Consider the following 17,142-nt stretch of genomic DNA (forward strand, 5'->3'; position numbering starts at 1 on the left):
AGGCTGGAATCCCTAAGTTATAAAGAAGAGAAGGGAAAAGCAGAGGTCAGCTGGGATCTAGGACAGAGACTCGATGGAGCTTCTGGTCCTCGTCTGCTATCATATTCTATGTTTCTATAAGCCTTTTGGAGCAGTTTGATTCATGCTTATTACTTGTCTTTCTATGTTTCCCTTGAATGGTGCTACTAATGTCAAAATTTCCCAGCAGTCTGCTTATCTGTAATATCCTTGTTAATAAGCAAACATTGCTCGCTACAGAAAGGGCCCTGACCTGGCCTAATTCGCCTCATTCTCATGCACTGCGTGGCTCACGCCCTGGTGTTTCTAGGCCTGTAGTCTGTCTTGCCATTTAATGGTCCAGAAGAAGCCTCATCAAAGCCAGCCAGAGTTTAGGCTGCTGCTGGTTGCTGACATGATATAATCCACAGTAACAAGCAGGGCTGCGAGAGGTCAGGGTCTCACTTCGCTTCAGTTAATAGCTTTGATGTCGGGGAAAGATGCAGAATTCTGTTCCAGAGAAAAGACGCCGTTTATTGCCAGGCTCCTCCATCAATGTAACTGGCCACGTCTTCGGGTTCGCTTGGTTTTTTTTTTAAAAGCATTGTAAATCAACTGCTTGCAGTCTGCCTGGGGCCTTCCCTTTCTGATCCAGGCCTGCATGTGTTTGGGGAACATCAGTTTGCAGTTTCTTCCGTCCTGATGTTCTGAGTCTTTACAAATGCTGCGCTCGCCTTCTCTGTACATCCAGGATGATTTTAGCAGTGTAACATATTTTAGAATGAATGAGGACACTGTAATCCTCTCTTCACCCTGTGCCGTGACCCTTTGCATACATGAGTACTGCCTGACATGGAGGCACACGCATTAAACGTGCTTTCCAGAGACACAAAGTAGGGGAAACCCTTTAGTACATCTGGCCCATGGTCTTCCCTTACTGCCCGAGAGCCTTGGAAGGGTCATGTTAAATGAAGATCCAGCTTTACTAGAGTCATAGGTCACGGGGAATGCCCCTTTCATCCTGCCCCTGTTTTGAGGACTCTTAATCCCCTTGGCTGTGCAAAGCTAGGTGCAGTATTTAACTGCTACCATAAATCTTTAAAACTGACCTACAGAGGAGCGGTAATTTAATTTGCAAGCTGTACTGTCTTAGTCCAGGAAGCCCGCCTGTGGTCCAGCAGCAGCGCTTCAGCATGGCCTGAAGATGGTGCTAGAGAGCTGGGCTGCGGCCGGCAGTGCTGCAACTCATTAATACAGCAGGACAAAGGAATCGCATGGCTCTAATTCATCCTGACCTTTAGTCTCATGCAGGAGGCCAAATGTCCTGCACTTGGCTCCCATTTTTCTGGAATATCAGAATGTAGTACAGTGGTAGTGTGTGCGCGTCGACTCGAATGTGTGGCAATAAAGGGTTGACAAATGAGCAAAAAAATATATATATATAAGGTGATGCCTTGTTATTGCACTAATGTAATGTGCTTCTTGAGGTTTTGGGGCATTAACGTCTGAAAGGTAGTCAAGAAGGGGACGGTAACCAAAGACGGCAACTTTGAAACAGCAGCACGTGAACACGCATTTGCCGGCGCGCGGCCCTTTTATAACAAACGCGTGTATAGGTGCATTATAAAAATAGGATGAACGCGCGCACGTGTGCGCAGTTACCATGTCTGCCGTGTACGTGGGGAGATTTCACAAGGGACGCGCGTCAACGCCAAACCCCACTTTCCCAGTTTGTTTCAAATGGACCCAGTTTAGGGCTATAGCATGTCCAAACCCCTCTAATTGCTTAGGCTCCCTTTCCTCCTCTTCCCCCCTTCAAACCCCACCGACCAGCCTCACGTTTTTGCTTTTGTACTTGCGCACCATCCATAGCCGTCGTAAAGTTACGAGGCAGGGGACCCCCCCCCCGCTGTGCGCGCCTGTGCATTTAAGTACACGCACGCCTCTTGGCCCAGGCCACGCCCCCTCTCCTGAACCTTTGACCTGTGCGCGCACCAGAAGATACGCCGGCCAGGCGTCTGCGCGTATCTCCCAGCTCTGGCGTGTGCTGGGCTTTTAAAATTCACCCCAAAATGTTTAGCGGCGAACGCGACGGCCTGATCACATCGTTCCCCTTCCCCGCGTGCTCACAGCAACTAAAACTGGGCGGCGAGAGGCCGGGGAGGGGAATCACGAGTGCGATGTCCGGTGCACGCGTTGCCGGCCGCGTTTCAGCCTGCAGGGGGCGGAGCTTGCAGGCCCCTGGCCGCGTTTCAGCCTGCAGGGGGCGGAGCTTGCAGGCCCCTGGCCGCGTTTCAGCCTGCAGGGGGCGGAGCTTGCAGGACCCTGGCCGCGTTTCAGCCTGCAGGGGGCGGAGCTTGCAGGCCCCTGGCCGCGTTTCAGCCTGCAGGGGGCGGAGCTTGCAGGCCCCCGGCCGCGGTCGTCGCTGTCACCTTTTGGGATCTGACCTTCGCTTCCGGGACTATTGCAGACCGAAGAAGGAGAAACGTTCCTCCTTTCCTCGAACGCTTCCAGGCTCACGCCCGCTCTCTTTCTCTGTTTTCCAGAACCCAAAAAGGCCATTTCTGGACGGTTTCCTGCCGAATGAGCACGAAGCCCGCGCTTTGATGATGTTCTGTGAATATTATGTGCGGTCAGTGGCTCCTCGCCGAGACTCGCAGATCAGCGGGTTAGGAGTTTTATAAAATAAAAGGATAAAATAAATAAGCAGCAGCCAAGGGAAGTCTGCCGCGTGATGTAAAGTTTGTCACATACAGCCTGGCCCTTCCTTTCCCTGCCCTTTAACTCCCAAGGCTGGGGGCATTCAGCGGGAATATTCATGCAGGACGCCTCAGGCCGCATCCTGACCACTTTCATTTCCACCTTTCTCAGGGCCGGTGCCAGGGGCACCTTCTGCCCCTCTCCCCCCGTCACACCGCCACCCCCATTGGGGGGGAGGGCGAGATTCGGCAATCTCCACTCCTCGCTGCCGCCGCTCGCGCACCCCAGGCCCTGGCCCAGCTCGCCCGGTGCTTCCGCCGGCCCTGCCCTTTCTCGGGAAATCTTTCTGCAGGGGAGGTAAGGTCAGGACTGGTGTGCGAGGTCTGCGGGACGGTCGTCCACCTCTTTGCACCGTCTGCTCTGATGTGTGACCCCCACCCCTCCCTCCCTCTGCAAAGAGGGAAACGCCGAGGACCGGGCGGGTTTTCTCAGCTGACGCCCGAGCAGCCTGAATCAGGAAGACACGGCCAGAGGCAGCCGTGCCCGGTGCTTTACCTCCGGTAACCTTCCTCCCGGCTCCGCTTGTGACGCAGCAGTGCCCGGTGCTTTACCTCCGGTAACCTTCCTCCCGGCTCCGCTTGTGACGCAGCCGTGCCCGGTGCTTTACCTCCGGTAACCTTCCTCCCGGCTCCGCTTGTGACGCAGCCGTGCCCGGTGCTTTACCTCCGGTAACCTTCCTCCCGGCTCCGCTTGTGACGCAGCCGTGCCCGGTGCTTTACCTCCGGTAACCTTCCTCCCGGCTCCGCTTCTCTTTCCCACGTGATTCACACTGTGACGGGCAGAGGCCGCCATTCCCCTGCTGCTCCTGCTCCACCAGGGCTGTGCGTGGAAATGAGTTCTCCTTTTGTTTTGTTTTAATTTTTACTCTTTTTTTTTTTTTCATTTTGTTTGATGTTTGTTTCGGTTCATTTTGTTTATCTGAACCGAAATAAACACCAAAGAAAATGAAAAAACAAAGGAAGGAGCTCGAATCCCCTTCCCAGCGCCCCGGCCCTCCCCTACCTGCATTCCCTCCTCTCTCCCCCGCCCCCCCATTGACAGCTCACCTTGTCGAGTTCCAGTTGAGGCCGGCGCTATTTTCAGATCTGGATTTGCAGGAGTGACTGGGGATCAGCTCCTGCCCCCATTAGATCTACTGGAGCCCTGCAGAGGTGGTGATGGGATAGGGGATGGCCCGGGGAGAGGGGTTAATTGTTTTAGTTTGGTTGAGCTGAAGGGGAGAGGGAGGTTGGTGTCAGAAGTGGGAGACCAAGCCAGGGACCCAGGGCTGCATTATGAAATGAAACGAAAAATCTAATGAATTTAATTTGGGTTTTTCTTTTCTTTTCATTTTCAAATGTCGCATAACAAACTGGAGCGTTTCCTTGTGCCTTTATGTAATTTGAAGATGAAGGCAAATATCTACCCCCCATCTCCAGCCCTTTTCTGTCAGGGATCTGCAGAGAAGCAGCCATGAAATCCTCGGGAGCACCACGGAATAAGTCGTCCCAAATTCACATTGTCTGGTAATTTCCTTCCCGTGTGGGCTCCCAGGGCCATCACAGCCTGCCCCAGCTAAGTCCATAGCGAATGAGCCTTTATTTGCACCTGTGCATGGGGATTTCTCCAAAGCTTAGCCCCTCTTCCCCTTCCATCTCACCCAGCCAGCATGGTGCAGTCTCCTGCCTGAGAGACAGACTGCAGCTCCCTCTGTGCAAACCGTCCGGCAGGCAGCGCTACTGAGCTGTCCGTTGCATCAGGATAGGCTGGGCCACAGGGCAGTGCCCCATGTCCCAACCACGACCGCTCCTTCCTGCTCTCCCAGGCGCTCTGTTCCTGCCCTCTCCATGCGTCCTAAAGACGTAACTTCTGCCACGAGCAAGCTGAAGAAAGCAGGAGCAGCACCTGCGGGGCGCTTTTCACTGCCGTATATCTCCTTCCCTCGCTGCCACCAGGAGCTGCTGCCGCCCTGGGACCAGCCCTCAGTGCCGACTCAACCTGACTTTCCTCTGCTGCCGCCCTCAGGCGCTTGTCAAAGAGTGGAGGGGTGGGGAGAGTCACAGCACTAGGATAGGCAAGTGGATGGTGTGGGATGGAGGATGGGGACGCTTGGGAGAGTTGGAGAGCAGGGAGGGGGGGGGGGGCCGGCTGGAGGAGAGCAGGTGGAAGGCGTGGGGGCAGGAGGGAGAGAGAACAAGAGTGGCGGGGAGGAGCAGGGGAAAGGAGGAGGGATGGGGGAGGGAGACTGAAGAGAGAGGAAGGGGAGCAGTAGAGGGTGGGAATAGAAGGAGGAAGAGGATGGAGGAGAGGTCAGGGAGCAGGGGGAAGGGGCTGTAGTAGGGGAGAAAGAGAAGAGGGGACTTCTGTCTTCTGAACCACCTCCTCTCTCTCCCCTTCCCCTGCTTCTAGCCCTCCCCCCTTCAACATCCCCACTCTCTCCCATCCATCTACGCTCTCTTCCTATCCCCACCTTACCCTTGACTCCTCCGCTGTCCTCTCCCCCTCAGCCCCCTTCTTCCCTACCCTTTCACTTTTCACCTCCCCCACCTCCTCCTCTCCCTTCAGGTTCCCTCTTCCACCTCCTCCTCTCCCTTAAGCTCCCCTTCTTCTCCTTTCCCCTGCTCTCACCCACCTCTTGCTCTCTGTTCTCCCTGCTCCCAGCCCTCTCCCCTCCCCCACTTCCCCATTGCCTCTTGTTCTCACTCCATTTCTCTCCCCTGCCCCCCACCTCCTCCTCCTTATAATAACAATCCCCTCTCCTTTATAAGGTGCACTTGCAGAATGTACTGAGAGTCACATTCATTATGAACTGGGGGCAGAGATGGGAGCAATTTGCATGCCCCCCCCCCACCACCACCGAGTTATTCCACTGCCCCTGGTGCTGCCTCTGCAGCAAATTCATGTGTTTGGGTGTCGTTCCCTGACTCTGCTGCTGTGCCCTTCTCTGCCCCCCCCCCCTCAGAAAGTGAGCCCCTGCCGTCACATGGAAATGAAACGCTCCATCCAGTCTGCCCAGCAAGCGTATGCCAGTATCCGCTGCACTGAGCGGGTCACCCCCGGGCTTATCAGTTTCCCAGACCGCAAAAGTCAGGACCCTCGTTGGTTGCTGATCGAATCCAATTCCCTGTTACCCCTGGCATTGAAGCAGAGAGCAAGGATGGAGTTGCATCAAGAGTATGAAGGCTTATTGGTTAAGGGTGGTAACCGCTGCACCAGCAAGTTACCCCCATGCACACTTTTCCTCATTCCCATCCTCTAGCCTTCAGGGATCCACAGTGTTTATCCCATGCCCCTTTGAATTCTTTCACTGTTTTTGTCTTCTTCACCTCCTCCGGAAGGGCATTCCAGGCCTCCACCCCCCTCTCCGTGAAGAAATATTTCCTGACATTGATTCTGAGTCGTCCTTCCTTGAGTTTCATTTCATGACTCCTAGTTCTACTGATTTCTTTCCAATGGAAAAGGTTTGTCAATTGTGCATCATTAAAACCTTTCAGGTATCATCTGAAGGTCTGTATCCTATCTCCCCTGCACCTCCTCTCTTCCAGGGTGAACATATCCAGATCCTTCAGACTCTCCTCATAGGTTTTCTAATACTGACCACACACCATTTTGGTCTCCCTTCTCTGGACTACCTCCATCCTGTCTCTGTCCCTTTTTGAGGTAAGGGCTCCAGAACTGAACACAGTGCTCCAGGTGAGGCCTCACCAAGGACCTGTACAAGGGGATTATCACCTCCTTTTTCTTACTGGTTATTCCTCTCTCTATGCAGCACCCCCACACCTGCGACTGAGTATCTTAGCACAGGGAGGGGTGAAATGCAGCTTTGACCATGAATTCCTGTACGGGAAGGCCGCTGCGGGTCAGACTGTCTCAGGGCTGCATGGAGGACCCCAGGCCGGTTCTCCGGAGCTGGTGGGCTCAGGTCTGCGGCCCTGACAGCCAGCACTCTCCGGAGCTGCATGCCCTATGAGTGGCCTGCCCTGCAGTTTATGGGAGTTAAGTAACCACTGCAAGTTTATGGCTTGAGCCGGAGTGAGTAAGCTGTGCCTGTAACTGGCAGTACCACGCTGCCCGCAGACAGTGCCACTCCTGTTGCGCTCCTTCTAATTACTGAGCTAAGCTGCTGGCTCCTGCCGTGTCTATTGCAATAGGGTAAAGCTTATTTGTGCACATTGTGTCACCAGCAATCAGGCTCCTCCTGACCACCGTTCAAAGTCTGAAGTTTCCTTCTCCCTCTCTTGATGTTTCAGGTCTTTTTTCAGTAGTGACCGAGTGACTCTCTCGTCCCACATTTCTTTGCCTCCTGACTCGGTGCGAACGGTGGTTGCCAGAATACATTCCCAGTGCAAGCAGGCGGCAGAATCATTCTCTGCCGAGTGCAGAGCTCGCTTTGTATGAGGGTAAATTGCGAAAAGTCCAAAAGGGGAAGGCGATGGGGAAAAAACCCCACAGGGAGCTCCTCCACCCGTAGCTCCAGGAACTTTCTTTCAGGGATGTGTGAGCCCAAGCATGCGTGCGCCAGAGCCGTGGGTGAATCTGGGAAAAACTGCCCCAGTCACAGCCTTCAGGGTCCCTCTGATGTATGGATAGGACTTCAAACACAAAGGTTATTAGGGACACACACACACCCATCCCATAAGCCTTCTTTCCCTTCAAAAAGGAGGTTAAAAATTGGAAAATTCTAGATTTGTCCTTATTTAAAAAGTAACCGTCCCTCACAGGAAAAAATCTCAATTGAATGAGGTCTACAGATCATTGTATGAAGAGAAATAGCCAAGCGAAGGGAGAAGTGGCGTTCCATCTGCAATAAATCATCTTCTGCACTTACCTTTGCCGTATATAATTTAACAGTTTCCTTTCGGCTTCAGTCAGACTGGTTAAACTGGGTTCAGAGCCCAGCTACTTCCAGAAAGATGAGTCTGTTGGCACCACCATGCACTCCAGCCGGCTGCTTGCCCACATTATAGACGGGGGACACCGCTTTCTGTGAAGCACCGGGCTGGATGACCCAGGTCAAGACTCAGCCATCGGCTGACTGCGGCAAAGTTTATAACTCAGCCACACTCCTGGGCCGGTGGAGACATAGGAAAATTTATTTTTTTTTCCCGTGGCAGAAAAATGTATAAAAAATGTTTACTTAAGAAATTTTTGGGTGAAAAGTGAAAAGGATCTTTTGGCTGACGCTCATACTTTATCTAGGAGGCAATCTTGGGTAGCTCACCTGCAGTAGTTGCAAGCTACATATGGACTTTTGTTTGCACAGACTTGGCAACTAACTTTCAACGGGGAAATTACCCGGGTGCCTCAATGTGTGTATGCACACACGGCCCACTTTAGACTTTACATTAGCAGAGTGCGTTTCGGTTTCATTAGCGTGCACTGACATGAAATAGCGCGCGCTGTTTGATTTTGCTTGGCTAAAATAAGCTTGTGGGTACTAAAAAAGAGAGAATGGCATGAAACAGAACGAAAAACCAACAAGAAGGAATGAAACAAAAGGAAAAAAAACCCCCATCAGTCTTCTGCCTACACATCCCTTCTGTGCACCGGCTGTTTACGTGAGTGGCTTGCTGGGAGCACCATAGCGTGCACGCCTCTGAAAATGCAGTGCACACCAAGGTTTGCTTGCCGTTGATGCCATGGAAAGCCACTTGTGCTTTAGCTGGGCTGAAGAAGGCACTTTTCAGGCAGGCAAAGTTACCCGAGGTAAAGTGTCCTCCCCAAGCTTTCTTGTGGCCGTATTCATGTTTTGCCCGCTCTTGGTGGTAGATGTAATAATCCACAGTTCTCCCTGCATGCCAGCAAACCATGGGAGCCCCCGAATCACTTCAGCAGTACTCTCAGGAGGATGTGAGCACCCGTAGGCACGCACTGCCCGGCGAGCCTGACATAAAATGGAGAAAGCTATCATTCAGAACACAATTCCTGCTGCTCACATGGATAAACATGGCTTACTGGGAAGAGGCAAGCATGCACCCAGTAAGGGGGGGAGGGGGTGTCCCTTACTGACTTAGTAGGATTTGTTCACAGTGTACATGAAGGGGAGCCAGCTGATACAGGGTGTCTGGTTCACAGTGTACATAAGCATCTGGATGAAGGGGAGCCAGCTGATACAGGGTGTCCGGATTTCCAGGAAGCAGACTTCTTAGGCACATAAAATGTCATGGCACAGGGGGCAGTTTCCCATTGAGGATTGGGGAATGGTTGAAAGATAGAACGGGCTAGATGGTAAATTTTCCCAGTGGAGAAAGGTGAAGAGTGAAGTGCCCCAGGGATCTGTTCTGGGACCGATGCTTTTTAATATTTTCACAGAAATGATTTGGAAAAGAGAGCAAAAGTAAAGTCCTCAAATTTGCAGATGACACAAAAGTATTCAAGGTAGTTAAAAGGCAAACCAATGTAAAGAACTGTGACAGGACGTTGCAAGACTGGGGAAATGGGCATCCGAGTGGCAGCTGGAAGGTAATGTGGACGAGCGATCCATACAAGGAGGAATAATTCCAGCTGTAGCTGCACAAACCTGGGCTCTGTTTCAGATGCAAGCACCAGGAAAAGAGATGTGTGGACAATGTGTTGAAATTCTTAGCTCGGTGTGCTGAGGAAGCCAAAAAACCAAACAGAATATCAGGAATTATTCAGAAAGTAATGGAGAATAAACCAGAGAATATCATCCAAAAGTCTCTGCGTAGATCTGTGATGCAGCTGCGGCTTGGGTCTCGCCTGCAGTTCTGGTCGCCTGTCTGGGGAGAGAGAGAGAGTGGAATTAGAAAAGGCACAGAGAAGGGCAAGAAACAGGAAGAAACGCTCAACGGCCTGAAGAAGAGACAACCGAGAGGGGATGAGATAGAGGTTAATAAACCCACAAGTGGAGAAGAACAGCTGAATAGGTTAGGATTGGGGAAAGCGCCACGAAGCGAATAGGTGCCACTTTTAAAACAAAGCAGAGAAAGCAATAAAATTGCAGAAGTTGTTATGTATTGGAGGCATCTGGCATAGCAGGGCTTGGACAACTTCCTGGAGGAAAAGTCCAGTACACATTATAAGCCAGGAACCACGCATATCCCTGGCAATGCGCCAACGAGGAATCGGATCTGCTGGGTATTTCCTAATTTCCCGCCTACCCTCAACATAACCACCCCTCACTCCCCCCCCCCCCAGTCAAATTCAACTTATACTACCCTATGATCTCCCTCTTCCCCTGTCTCTCCCCCACCCTTTCACCCTACCCCCAGCCAATATCTCTCGGTTCCAGTTTATACACATTCGAGTTGTCTTGCATAAATCCTCTTTACTCCAAGTTGCCCTTGCCCCCTGTTAAAACAGCTCTTGGTAAACTGTTCCTAAACCATGAATGTAATCCGTTCCTTAGCTCTGTTTCCACCCTGCATGCATCCAACGTCCCTGGGCACACGCACTATATATTTCTCCTTGTTAACTGTTCTAAGTTACACTGGGAAAATAAGCAACCCCTGTCTTATTTACTGTTCAGCTTTTATGTGAACCGATGTGATATCTCGATCGAATGTCGGTGTACGAAAACAAACGAATAAGTAAATAAATACATAGTGACTCCTGACTGGCCAGGCCCGAGGGTCCAGCATGGCACTTCGTCTGCTCTTACGAGGTCAGGCTGGGCGCCATTTGGCACTGCCACTGCGTGCGATGCTCCTACGGGTGATGTGGTGTTGCATTTGGAGCCCGAGGTGAGAGATCCTTGCCCCAGCTGGAATATGTTTTCTCACTGGGCCTTTTAATAGTGCCCCATTGTGTTTGAAGCTCGCACCGTTCCAGCCACCGAGCTGTATCAGGTAAATAATCCATTGTGCCCTCTCTGCCTGCTTGTTCCAGTGTTTGTTATAGCGAGACAGCAGGGGCTGGGATATTATCGTGGACTGGATAACATTATTTATTCCAAGCTACTTCTTGTCGAGCTGAGAATTTTCTTTGCTATGTGAGCTGATAAGGAAATTCTTCAGATTCACTCTGAGCAGGCCTTTGTTTGCCTCTGACTATTAAATAAAGCCACTACAACGTGTTCTGTGATAGGCAATGGGTTAAAAAAAAAACCCAGGATCGGTGGGCATTGCCGAGTCAGCCGCTTGTCCGAGAAAAGAAGGGATCCCAAGGCTCACTTGCTGCTGCGTTCCCCAGAATTTACTAATTGATTTCAACAAAAATAAAGCTTTTTTTCTAAAGGCGAATTGGTTGACAGATGACTGCGACTTTCTGCACAGGCTTTCTCCTGAGAAATGGTAAAAGCAAGAGATGCAGAGAGATCAGAAACTGCCCGGTTGCTCAGTAACACTTTATAAATGTGCTAATAAGGAAGGGAGGCGGCACAAAATGGGCAACATAAACCGAATCCTGAAGAAGACTATGAGAAGGTAGGAGATGATTGCACTAGCGCTGCACTAGCGCTCTCTGTGCAGGGATCACAGCTTTGGGGAACGCGGCACGGAGGGGTCAGGGGCACAGCATGGAGACACCGGGCCTTACTGGTTGCTGTGAGCTGCACACCAAGAGGATCAGTGGTAGGAAACTGTACACACACACATACACAAACACCCCACACACACACCTACATCACCAACACACACCCCACACACACACACAGGCATGCACACACAAACACACACCTACACCACTAACACACACACACACAGGCATGCACACACATACACACACATGCACCCCACACACACATACCACCCACACCCCCTCACACACATACCCACACACACGCACATATACACACACATACAAGTACACACTTAGCACACATACACACAACACACACATACACAAACACCCCCCACACACACCTACATCACCAACTCACACACATACACACACACCTACACCACTAACACACACCCCTCACACACACGTACACACATCCCACACACACACACACACCACCCACACACCCCCCCACACACATGTACTTACACACAGCCACACATGCACTCAAACCCACACACACCCCTACAGCACCAAACACACCCCCCCACACACACACACACAGCCACATATGCACTCAAACCCAACACATACACAATCACACACACCCCCCCCCCACACACATACACACACATACACAATCACACATGCACCCCACACACACATGCACGCACTCCTCCACACACACGTGCACACACATCACACACACCACACACACACATACGCACACACCCCAACACCAATGCCCACAGGCAGAAGGAACAGTGGGGAGACTGCCAGGTTGGACTGGATGAGGGCTGTGTTGTTGGCCTCACCAGGACTAATGGGGGGTTGGGAGTCATAAGCCATGACAAACAGAGCATCAGAAAGGTGGCCATGGCCTGGCTCAGGGAAGGATCAGAGCTGGAGCTGGCTCAGGCCCTGTTTAATAATGCGGCAGCCCTGACATTTCCATGGGCCGGCCGGCATTTCCAGGGTAAGGCAGAGGGCAGCCCATGGGCGGGGGCTCATGACCAATGAATTAATGTCCCCCTGCTTCTTTCCTTGTTCCCCAGGGCATTCTTTCATACACAACTTCTTCCAGTCTTATCTTGATTAATATGTTAAGAAACTCCTTGAGTCAACGCACTGTGAGGTGTTTGTTGGGCTCAGTGTCTCAATGTTTTATCTCGCTGGTGTAACTTGCTGAACTTATTATTCCAAAAAGGTTTGTTGAAAACGCTTTCACCTTAAATTGTGAAGGTGGCTTTGCTGCTCGGCTACGACAGGAGCACCCCCCTGCCCCGCTATGCAAATCTTCAAAACCAGACCCGCAGGCCCCTTTTACCACCAGTAGTCAAAGCACAAGTATTGCCCTCTCTAAAGTACCCACACAGATTTGTGTCTCCTTTTTGCGTGGGTTCACTTTTAAAACTGCGCCTGAGGCCGTGTTCTGTGGCCTAACTCTGCCCCTGGGATATTCAGGGCAAACGAGCAGGAGGACGGCAATCACACAGCCCTCCCCTCTACCCACAAATTATCACTTCTCCCTTACAAAATCTAACTTTTCTGTATTTGCCGTCGCCCCCCCACTGCTGGGGCTCCTCTCTTCACTTTACATTTGTTTTGGGGTTTTCCTAATAGGAGAGCATAGATTTGTTTCCTCAACACCTTACACCAAGGCAAGGCTTTTTATAGGTGGGTATGGGCGCATAGTTTGCCGCGACGCATTTTTCAAATTAGGCACGCGGGAGGTCCTCATTCGGCACACCCGTGAGCAGAGGGGTAACTTGGATCAGCCCTGCCGCCGAATATATCCAGATAAGGTCAGCCCGGGGCCTGTAGGACAGGCCTTCATTGCGAGCAGACTTGCCCGCCCAAGCTTTGAATATCTGCGCTGATGGGACTGAGGTCTGCCGCGCTCTCCCTACGCCCCCCCCCCCAGGTACTCTTAGGGCTGGCGATGACCTGCCGGCAAGGCCGGGGGGGGGGGGGGGGGGGGAAGAGAGGATTATAAAACAGAAGTGACCCAGGCATGCAGGCTGAGGGGTTAAAAGTGAAAAGGTGCACATGTGTGTGCGTGCGTGCTTGCGTGTGTGTGTCCACGTGTGTGTATGTGTGTTTCCATGTGTGTGTGTGTGTGTGTATGTGTGTTTTCGCATGTGGGTGTGTGTGGGTATGCACACACTCATCCGTGCGCATGTATGTGTCCACATGTGTGTATGTGTGTTTCCGCATGTGGGTGGGTGTGTTTGTGCGGTCGTGCTTGTGTGTGTGGGTCCGTGTGGGTGTGCACACGCTCGTGGGTGTGTGTGTGAGCGTGTGCATGCGTGCTTGCGTGTGTGTGGGTCCATGTGTGTGTGTGTATGTGTGTTTCCGTGCACGTGTGTGTGTGCGCGTGCTTGCGTGTGTGTGTGTCCATGTGTGTGTATGTGTGTTTCCGCATGTGGGTGGGTGTGTTTGTGCGTGTGTGCTTGTGTGTGTGGGTCCATGTGTGTGTGTATGTGTGTTTCTGCATGCGTGTGTGTGTTTTTGAGTGGAATTTCTATCCTTACAGTGTATGGCAGATGGTTTCACGGCTTTGCTAATTTTTCACTGTTTTCCTCAAACTATTTGCCATCGTCTAAGTTCCAGGTTAGGCGCAAGGCCTGTTATGGCTTCTGTACAGATCGTCATTTCTCCTTCTCGTTTTTTACGTCCTGAGTCGTCAGCTCAGATGAAACATCTAATCCCCCTAATTCTGACACTTCTCTGGCTTTATTCTTGGGCATCTGTTTAAGCTCTTTTTATTAGCTTTGTGTTATTGTTCTCACCTTCTTATTTGTATTGATCTGCAATCTGTAAAATGTGGTTTATAAACCAATAAATTACTACATTCCCACACCCTGCACCCCTCCCTCTCCCAATATGGAGCAAACTACAGAAATGGTGACATCACAGATTGTCAGAGCTTATTAAAAAGCAGGGAAAATCCTTCTGAGGTGCAGTTGTCCTGTTTCAGTGACTCAGCTTTAGCTCTGATTTACTCCCCTGAATTCCTGACTTTCCAGAGCCAGCCTAATGGTGACATCCCGAGACAGGGTCAGCCAGGGATCGGCTCCTGACTCTCCCCTCTGCTTATCTGAAGCCACCCTGGGGGAGGAGGTGAGGGGCAGTGAAGGTGGCTGTCAAGGACAGGCCTAATAGGGTCACTCTTGGGTCACTCGGACTCACTGGCTCTTGGCACTTCCAGAGGGAAAACAAGATTTTAGAGCAGACATTAAACCACTTTTGGCATTAATCAGATTGATCCTTAGTCTTAAACTTTTTTTTTTTATGTCAACCCAGCGACAGTATTCAAAGACAAAACCCATAAAAAAAAGCCCTTCTGCAGCTGATATATTAGCAAGGAATCCAGGCCAGGGATGCGGGCGTCCTGTGGCTAGCGCTCCCCGGGGAGTGCAGCAGCCGTAAACACCAAGGGGTAGCACGGTAGTGCTGCTAATCCCCTGCCCTAGCCAAACCTAAAAAGTGGGCTATCCAGTTTGGAAACTGCCAAAATTCCTCTTGCAAACAAACAAAAAAAAACAAGAGCGACTCGACATGCCTCCACATTCCCGGCATACGGATCAGTTGGACGTGTAAGGCAGTCTTAATCTTAATAAACTGCACTCTGAGATCAGAGAGAGGTGCCTTCAGTGGTTACCAACAAATGAAAGAATCTGTTTTGAAGTTCTGACCATGCCACAGCAGAAGGGTATTGTCTTATGAAATAAGCTTAACCTCTGCTCGTGCGCCTTATGCAGGCGGGACGTTAAGCTGATTCACAAGGTGAAGGACGGCATGGGAAGCGGAGTCTCCTTTTCCATTACAGGCCAACCTTTTCATTCGCTCTTCCTGCTTCATGGAATGCCTCACCTGTACCGGTGCGTCGGGAAGAAAACTGTTTTGACGTTCAGAAAACAAGTGGCGGCCGTTCCTTTTGCCAGGGCATATGCAGTCTCCGTGGTGATGTAAGCGGCGGGTCCAGTCACAGCGCAACACGTGTTTTTGCCTAAACTAATTATGTTATTATGGATAGTTTTATTTGTTTGTAATTGTTTTATGTGTAATTCATTCTGTAGGTGCAGATGCAATCCACCCCGAAGCCATGGAACTGGCGGAATATGAGTAAACGAATCCATCTCAGTCGCTTCTTTGTGTCCCAGCATTCTGGAGGAAAACACCAGGCAGGAATTTCCTGAATCCAGTGCTTCCAGCCCGACACAAGGAAGGACTGCTTCACTAGTTCATTTTTCTAGGGTTGAAGAGAACGGCTGGGAAGCACAAGATGATAAAATCCCAAAAGTCCACTACAGCTGTTATGTGCTGGATTTCTGAAGGTCACCTTGGCCTGGACTTTTCGCTGCCATCTGGAGTGGCGCTGTCACCACAGCCTCAAGATCAAGCAAGCTGTACTCCATCCCTAATATTGTACTGTGCGCAAACAAGCCCATCCGCTTGCAAGCAGCTTAAGCTCCTGGAAAACTTTGTTCATGCAGGACATGGGAGGTGTTACTATAAATATTTCACAATGGCTGATGTGGAATTTCCAGCAGAAAGCTCCCGGGGACTGAGATAGCACCTGTACATCAATCTCCCCTTTGTACAACGTCCAGAAGTCATTCCTGCTCTATCCACCAGTGGACGGTTTGTGCTTCTGGGGAGGGATCTTAATTTCCTCTCATTTTTTAACATGCACGTCTCAATTCTGTTATCTCTATTCCACTGGCCTCCAGCCAAGCATAGCTGCCTGAAAGCTAATCTTAATACTAAAGTCAAGTCAAAAGCTGCTGCGCACATGTAACTCATGTTTTGTTACTGAGAGAAAGAGAATAGTCCTGAATAATATTGTTAGAACAATATGTTTAAGCTTGGGCACATTTATTGTTTTAAAAAATGGCACAATAAACAATTACTGCACTGTGTGTATTAAACCAAGTACATTCTAGGCATCTTGTAAAACGTAAAAGGAGGCGCTTTATACGTGCTCTCTAAACGTTCTTTATTGCTTTATTAAAATCTTGAAGGCAAAATATTATTACCTTGTCTTCAAGAGCACTGATGTTTCTCTCTCATTGGGTACAATACATCCAGCTGTGCGAGGTGAAGGCGAGATTTATTACATAAAGGGATTACAAGTACCATGGTAGGGCTGAGCTGAGGGCTCCATTCCCAAAGCTGCCCCCCCTCTCACACACACCTTGGGCCGGCCACAGCTGGGGCCATGGCAGAGGCACCCGGGCAGGAGAAAGTCCATGTGCCTGGAGTGCCCATTTCTGAAGGCACCCAAAAACTGGAACACCCTTGACTGCTCTCTGATTTCTGGGGGCAAATTCTCCTGCCGCTGGTCCTCTGCCTATGGGCAGCGTAATCCTAAATCCAGCCCTGAGCAAGTCACTGAAATCGCTCGGCTGCGATGCCTGCTAATGAGCTTGCGAGTGTGCTGTAACAGGGGCTAACTTGTGCTTCTCAGCCAGGGGATGGGGGAACTGAATGCAGATAGGCAACCCGCTCAGGTACCCAGGAATGAAGCTTCATTGCCCTATGGCCCCAGATGGAGCAGATTGAAACTAATATGAAAAGCTAGCAGAGCATGAGAAAACTGCCGAGTCTGAGAACAGTCCTTTTGTCTATCTGGGAATGGGATGGATTTGCAGTAATGATGATTTTTCCTAAGGATAATTAGTAATCTTTCCTCAGGTGAAGACCAGCAAACACCCGACATCTACTCGTCATTTAATATGAACATTAACATTCAGCCAACTAAACTGAAAGAGTGACCTTATGCTTGGCAACGTAACCAGTCAGAATTATCCCATAACGTACAGCCGGCACTAAAAACTCTCTCTGACACCTGTATACCCTGGTGGTCTTAGGTTTCACAGACAGAGAGAGTTCCTCAAAGAACAGATAAGTGCCGACCCAGAGATCCCGACTCCAGTCCAT

The 17,142-nt window shown here is 50.7% G+C and overlaps 1 long non-coding RNA gene across 2 annotated transcripts; it reads left to right on the forward strand.

The window, feature by feature from the left end:
- Positions 1 to 2,428: 2,428 nt before the first annotated feature.
- LOC115097425 lies at positions 2,429 to 16,231 on the forward strand. Of its 2 annotated transcripts, none has more exons than XR_003858280.1 (2): positions 2,429 to 3,054; positions 15,279 to 16,231. It is a non-coding gene; the product is annotated as an uncharacterized LOC115097425 (long non-coding RNA). The 2 variants fall into 2 exon arrangements; XR_003858278.1 differs by lacking the exon at positions 2,429 to 3,054 and adding an exon at positions 3,084 to 3,257.
- Positions 16,232 to 17,142: the final 911 nt, after the last annotated feature.

The sequence above is a fragment of the Rhinatrema bivittatum genome, chromosome 8 (assembly GCF_901001135.1).
Source record: "Rhinatrema bivittatum chromosome 8, aRhiBiv1.1, whole genome shotgun sequence".
Taxonomy (NCBI): Eukaryota; Metazoa; Chordata; class Amphibia; order Gymnophiona; family Rhinatrematidae; genus Rhinatrema; species Rhinatrema bivittatum.